Consider the following 8,150-nt stretch of genomic DNA (forward strand, 5'->3'; position numbering starts at 1 on the left):
GAACTGGATTGATATCCATTCTTATTCGCCGTTTGGAAGATATATTGAAGTTCCTTTTCTTCCCCTTCTTTTGAGAGAGGAATCGAATTCATTCTGTGGATCATATGATGGAAAGCGGCCATCTTATGTGCGAATGAATGATTAGAGGTGCTCGGGATAACCCTCATAGTATTGGTTGGTTTCCTGTAAATCTCAAAATTGAAAAGGTTTTCTTCTCTCTTTATAAGAACGTCCAGGAAAGGGATTTTCTTATCCTCTTCCACTTCACAAGTGAACTTGATATTCTTATGTAAACCGTTTATGGCTGTCAGAAGTTCCTCAAGAAAATCTTTGTTTACTACACAGAAAATATCGTCGACGTATCTCCACCATTTTTCGGGTAGTAAATCCTGCTTTTCAAGAGTTTCCTCCAAATGAGCCATAAACAGTTAACAAAGAAACGGAGACAACGGGTTTCCCATTGGAGCCCCTTTTGTCTGTCTATAGAACAGATCCCTAAACTTGAAATATGTCTGTCCCATACACAAGTCAACAAGTTTCTTGTAGTTTCGCACTTTGAGTCTCCAGGCACTGCCACTATGTTGTTGAAGCAACCAATCCTCTAACAGATTAGAAGCTTCTTAAACTGGGACGCTTGGAAATAGTGCTGAAACATCAAATGAAACCATGATATCATCCTCCTCTATGTTGCCTGAGGCTTGAAGTCTCTTGACAAATTCCAGAGTGTTGGTTACCGATCTAGTTCTAAAAGGTTTTGGCATCCTTTTGAACTCTTCTAGTAACCATTTTGCCACTTTTCCGTGGGTGCGTTTACACCTGAAATTATCTCCCTCATTTCATTCCCCGGTTTGTGAATATCTTCTTCATAGAAAATACGAAAATCATTGGAAGATGCATTACTAAGAGCCACAAACTTTTTTTTTTCAAAACTTAGGACTGTTCGAGCAATAAAGTAACGTATTCAACCAAGAAAACACAAGTTTGATAAAATGTCCTGAGAAAATATACCGTCCCCACTTACTCCATAAAGCAGAGTAAGTGAAGACACATATAGTTTATAACAATTTACGTGATGACTCTATCAAGCTTATCTCTTCAGCATTTGTAAACAACACGTCCTGCATCACATTGAACGTAATTTTATCAAAATTGATCCACTGTCGATTTTTCTAAGTTGAACTATACGAAAAACATCCCCCCTTACCACGAGGTACGGCATATTATTTTTAGGTTTAGTTTGAAATTCATTAATCGAAGTTAAGAATAGAAAGTTTGATTTAGATAAGCAAGAACAATTGATAACGGGCTGTTTTCAGGGTTCATCTCGTGAAGGATATGGAAAATCTCTTTGCCCTTTAAGAGCGTCAAAATCTTCTATGATCCAATAGGTTCGGTTTTCTAGATATTTCAAATTATAACTACACTCACTATCTGCCCTTAGGACTGCCATAAATCTCTTAACCTTTTTAGAGCGAATGAAACCTCTATGCCCTTCAATGGGGGAACGACATCTCTTTGCCCTTCAATGGGCGAACGAAACCTCTTTACTCAAGTGGGCGGTCGAATTCCCTCTGTCCGTTTCGAGACTTTTAGTAAAACTTGGGTTGGGCACCACTCCCGTTCCTCTCCCTTAAGGAAGGAGGAACGCCAAGATCTGCAAACTGTTATCCCGGACGGCTCGTTAACAGGGTTCATCTGCTGATTGCTACCTAGATTCCAGAAAGGTCAGTTGTGAAAGCGATTGCTTATCATCGCTTACAAACTATTTTGGCTTTCAGGCGCACTTTCTTTCATCGTGAGGGCAGTGGCATATCCTAGGATGCCACACGGGCATTAAAAAAAAGGCACACGGTTTATTTTAATAGAATCCCTATCGTGTAGATTTAGTATAGTTTGTCAGAAAAGTTGACCACAATTAGGCCAAATATCAAATTCTTCTTTTGTCATCTCCTCCTTAAATTTTTCATAAAATAAAGAAGGCGGAAATAAATGAAGTTTTTGTTGGTATTTTGTTGAATAATTTGATTTTTTTTTTGAAAATTTAAACTGTTGAAAGAACGAAAGTCCAATAGAAGAAGATGTGAATCACCTATTGTAATCGACATTTGTTCAATTTTCGATTCAAAATAACCCAGGGGGGTGACAGCCCTATCCTTTGTCATTGATTTTGACAACCATCAAAATTACGGGCCCACGATTTTGTGGGCCCATAACAAACCTGACATTTTGCTGTCAAGGAACCGGACTAGATGTCAAATCCTAGAGAATAATGAATGATTGCACACTAACACAACAATCGTTTTGGTTCCTCATTGGTTGAAATTTTGCCTTTTTGCAACTCTGTACTGCTTTGAGAGGAAAACACCATAAACGTTTCTCTCGAAGGATAGAAAAAAAAGAAAAAGATTCTTGTTCGCAAGAAGAACCAGATTGTCACCCCCCTGAAATAACCCGATTGTTTCTTTTTGTGCAATGTAAATTGTATGCAAGTTTGCATGCAATTAATAAAAAAAAATGATTTTTTGTTCATTAAATCCTGGAATTCTGTACAAAATTCAGAAAATCTGTGGATTCTGTGAAAATTTTAAATTCTGTGATCTTTGACACAGCTTCTGTGAGCAAATTTTGATAAAAATTCTGTGATAATACAGATTTTCTGTGATTTTGGCAACGTCTTTAAAAACCACATATCGCGGAAAAAATGGCTGACAAGGAGGATGCCTTCACAGCTGAGATTATCAAAATGGGCCCGGACAAGATTGCCTACACCAGTTGATGATACGCATCTGGGACACATAACAGCTACCGGAGGAGTGGAAGGATGGGGTAACATGCCCCATCTACAAGAAGGGCAATGTTACGGAATCAGTAAACGCGCCTCCGCTACCAAGAAGACCCCACCAGCAATCGACGTCAATGATAGGTATAGATGAGCCTTCCGGAAAGGGAAAACAGAAAACAAAGAGGAAGATATAAAACGACAAATCAAAACGTTTACCACGTATCGTGAAGTGGAGTTATTTCGGGAAATAGTTGTAGTCTAGTGTAGACAGTTGAATTTCTTTGAAGTCTATAACAGTATTAAATACCAGGGAATAATTATCTTCAGGTAAACTAGAAATTACAAATAATCTTACACTATAGTTATAAACACAAAACTTAACCTAATTATCACAGATTGGCTATCACAGATTGCTATCACAGCACGTTTATAGAACTTTATCACAGATTGTACCGTAGCAAGGTCACGAAAGGACATTTAGTGGTATGAATAAGGTTTAGCAATTGCTTTGGTAGCTTTTACTTAGCTTGAAATCAATCAAAGCAAAAGTCCAAAGCATTTGCTTAGTTTGGTATGAATAAACATTTGCTTAGCGGATGTGTACTAAAGTCTTAGAACATAGCTTTTGCTTCGAATAATAGAGTTATCCAACCAGCAGAATCTGAAGTTTTCTAAAGTAAAATGAAAGAAGACGATCAGAAAATTGAAAAGTACGGCTAAAGCAGCCTTGAAGTCGACGAAGCGGGTGGTGGGTGTAAGAACGACCGGAATTTTTTGTTAATGCGTGCTCGTATGTTGATGTTTAAAGAAAAATGAATACATATTCGAATATTGTCAAACAAAAAATGGCCTAAATTTAATATTTATCATAAGCTCTCCTACATGTATTCGGATCGGGATAATCCGATGTATAAAAAAATAGGCAATAGGCGCGCATTTTAATTTAGACTTTTTTTAAATCTTAGGATTATAAAAAATTATATAAAAATGAGAGATCTGTATAATGTTTTAAATTATTACAATTTATTTCTTACTTTGAGCCAATTGGGACTTCTTCCACTATAGCCGGATATTTTTTAATTTGAAATATTTCCTAATTGATTTGTTTATTGTCATCTTAGACGAATGATTTTATACGGATTTTATAACGACAGGAATATGAAAAAAGTTGGGTTATCACTTCGACTTTTCTTTATCTATGTTGAAAATACCTTTTTGAATTGTTTTGAAGTGAAATATTGCTAATTTGATAAGTTCATGACGTTATTGAAGATTTTTTTTATTGGAAAAGTCTGCTACCGAGCATGCTTAGAAAATAAAGCAATTGCTATGAGATTTGTCGAGCAATTGCTTCAGATTTGAGCTTTATTCATACCAAACTAGCTTGTTCTAAAAGTAAAAGCTCCTGACTGAGAAAACAGCTGTCAAAAAAACTTTATTCATAACAACCGAAGCAATTGCTTTAAGCGACTGCTCGACTGCTCGATTCAGTTTAGCAAAAGCAATTACTAAGTTTTTTTCATACCACCCATTATATCTAATTTGAATAAGGCATCGCACAGGTAACATATTACATATACTATTCGATGTGTGAAAACTAAAATGTAAATTTGATAAACAGTATATGATACAACCGTACCAGAAGTGAACACCGGCAACAAGGCTATTTAATTACAAAACGCAGGCACTAAACGTGAGTACAACACAATCAAACTTTGAACATCAATTCAATTGTAAAACACTATTGATAGGAACCTAAAATAATGTCAGATATTGGTTACAGGTAAAATTTAACAATTCATCAAATACATTGTTCAAATTTTCGGAAGTTTCCTGTTTTTGTTGCCGATTCACCAACAAATTAAATTTTACGTTTACCGGGATGTCGGAAGCAAGCGTAGCGAGTGCCAAAAATGCGAATAGGAGCAATATGACTAAGTCTGGTGAAAGCTGCGGTACATGTCGAGCCGTTGATAATAGCAGAATGGTCCAATGTGACGAATGCGACACATGGTTCCACTACGACTGCGTGAATGTAGACGATAGCATCAAGGATAAGGACTGGAGCTGTAACTCGTGTGTGAGAAAGGCTTTAGAAAAGGAGAAATGTGTCTTAAGGGAGCAAACGGAAGAGCTTCGACGGAAGGAAGAGCTATGGAAGCAAAGTCAGCTACAAGTGCAGCTAGAACAAACGGTGCGGCGACTGGGAAAACCAGAAATGAAGCAGCAGAAGCCGATAGAGTTCGAGCTAGAGCAATTGCAATTGCAAAAACACCAGCAGCCGAGTACTTCGCGAAAGCAATATCCTGATAGACACGAACTTATTCAACAATCCCCAAATACAAATACAAGAGCAACGCAGAAACACTCAAATTACCCATCAATTCCTGAAGCCAATTGGAAACAACAGGGTACGGAGCCGCTGGCTAGTTCTACAGCTCGCATGGCTACGAAATCAAGGTGTAGCTCTAAAGGTTCATCGAAGGTTTCTAAGAAGAGCATTAAGATAAAGGAATTTCAATCGAAAGCTCTGGAAGCTAGACAATCGTTGGAGAAAAAACAGTTGGAAGAACTTTTAGAACTCGAACGGCAAAATTTGGAGCAAGAAGATTCCGATCCTGAGACCACGACTGATATGGAAAAAATTCAAGAGTGGTTGAGTAATACGGACCTTTTTGAGGAACAAAATTCGAAACCCGTTAATGAAACGCTCTTACCTGGATACACCGAAAACTCACCAAAGACAGGAGTGAGTAGATCATCTGCTCCAATGAATCCATCAGTTCAACCAACGCGAAACATAACAATGTCTACATCGAAGCAAAACCCAATAGTGCTGTTTGAAAGATCGAGTGGTGAGAATCCTGTTCCCACTTTTCCTCTTCCCTACTCGATGTCGACACCTCACAGAAACGGCTTTCCCCAGAACATTCCAGAAGAACTCAACGGATACAGAGATGAACCATTGAACAGCAGTAATTTGGCGGCACGTCAAACTGTCAAAGATCTTCCAAAATTCGGTGGAGACCCGGAAGACTGGCCTCGTTTCATTGCTGCCTTTGAAAGAACCTCTAAAATGTGCGCCTTCAAAAATGACGAATTGCTCGACCGTCTAGAAAGATGTTTGTATGACCGAGCTTTCAGTGCTGTTAAGAGTCTTCTCCTGCACCCCAACAACGTTCCAATCATTATAAATCGTTTGAAAACATTGTTTGGGAACCCAGACTCTATCGTAGAAACAATGGTGAAACGGGTAAAGAGAATGCCAATACCAGATGCTGACAAGCTGGATACAATGATCGACTTCGGTGTTGCGGTCCAGAACCTGTGTGCTACGATCCAGGCATGTCGACTGGACGAATGCCTGTATAACCTCACCTTACTAAATGAGCTTGTGGAAATGCTACCCCCACCAATTAAGATGAATTGGGCCTATCATCTCATGGAAAATGGTACTGCCACGCTGTTGGAATTCAATGAGTGGATCGGGAGAATGGTAGAAGCCTTCAGCAAGGTTACGCGGCCGAATAGCCAATTTAAGCCGAAGAAAGTGGATGCCTTTTTACACGTCCATACAGAAGATAACACTCGGAAAACATGCTTAGCATGTGATGAAAACTGTAACAGTTTAGATCAGTGTAAACGGTTTCAGAATATGACCATCGGTGCGCGCTGGTTCCTAATAAAGGACAAAGGAATCTGTCGCAAATGCTTAGCGAAGCACTTCAAAGCATGCGATAGAAAGGTACCGTGCAACAAGAATGGATGCAACTACCTCCACCACTGGTTACTACACAACGACAATAAACATAGGGGCGTTCCATCTTCTGAGACTCCCGCACAGAGTGCTTCCTGCAATGCGCATCACTGTTCGCTCGGAGGGATACTCCTGAAGTATATTCCGGTAACCTTGCACGGTAATGGGAAATCAATTTCTACGTTTGCCTTTTTTGATGGGGGATCAACATGCACGTTAATGGAACACGATCTATGGAGAGAATTGGATTTGGATGGTGAAAAGTATCCTCTTTGTATCAATTGGACTGCTGGTCATGGCCGATATGAAGTTGACTCCGTTAGATGCTCATTATTTATTGCTGGTGATCGACAAGACCAAAAAGGTATCATCTATCTCGAGTGCACACGGTTCAAAGCTTAGATCTCCCAGCACAATCATTATCCGTAGAGGATTTATCGAAGTACTTCCAACACCTCTCGAATATTCCCATAGAGTCATACAGCAACGTAAGACCGAGGATCCTCTTGGGCATGGATAACATTCGTCTCGAATACCCATTGACCTCTAAAGAAGGACTCGAGAATCAACCCACGGCTGTATTAACCCGTCTTGGTTGGGTCGTTTACGGACCGTGGTCAAAAGATAAGCAAACTATTGTGACTCCGAAGAAAGCCTACAACTACCACATATGCCAGTGTGACGAGTTATCAAGAACAGTAAAAGAATTTATCGCTTTGGACAATATTGGTGCTCAGGTAAACAGTAAACGGCTCATATCGAAGGACGATGAACGAGCATTGAAGATGCTTCAGTCAAATACCATTCAGAAAGGAATGCGATATGAAACAGGACTACTTTGGCGGTATGATGACGTGCAACTACCGAACAGCAAATCCATGGCTCTTAGACGTCATCAGTGCTTACAAAGACGGATGAATTGTGAACCAGAGTTGGCAAACGCGATGCACTTGAAACTTCGAGAATATATGTCCAAAGACTACATTCGCAAGCTATCCGCAGAAGAAGAATCCGAACACAAGGGCAAAAGCTGGTATTTACCGATCTTCCCCGTGGTCAACCCAAACAAACCAGGAAAATTGAGAATTGTCTGGGATGCTGCCGCTACGGTTCAAGGAGTTTCTCTAAACACATTTCTTCTCAAGGGCCCAGATCAAGTGACACCGCTGCCACATGTGCTCCACCGATTCCGTGAGTTCTTGTGGGCAGTCTCAGGAGATATAAAAGAAATGTTCCACCAAGTATTGATTCAAAAGAGTGACCAACACTGCCAACGGTTCCTGTGGAACGATGGAGTACAAGGTGAACATCCTTCAACTTACATAATGCAAGTTATGACCTTCGGTGCAAGTTGCTCTCCTAGTAGTGCACAGTTCGTCAAAAATTTGAATGCCGAACGCTTTTCTGATCGATTTCCTGATGCAGTTTCCGCTATTCGTTTTGGAACATACGTGGACGACATGTTGTATAGTTTGGAATCAGAAGACGAAGTTATTAAGCTAGCTAAAAATGTGCGAACCATCCACAACGAAGGCGGTTTCGAAATACGTGGTTGGCTGTCAAATTCAAAAAGGTTGTTGACAGAACTGGGAGAGCGGGAAGTAACGACGA

This window comes from Uranotaenia lowii, chromosome 2, assembly GCF_029784155.1.
Source record: "Uranotaenia lowii strain MFRU-FL chromosome 2, ASM2978415v1, whole genome shotgun sequence".
Lineage (NCBI taxonomy): Eukaryota > Metazoa > Arthropoda > Insecta > Diptera > Culicidae > Uranotaenia > Uranotaenia lowii.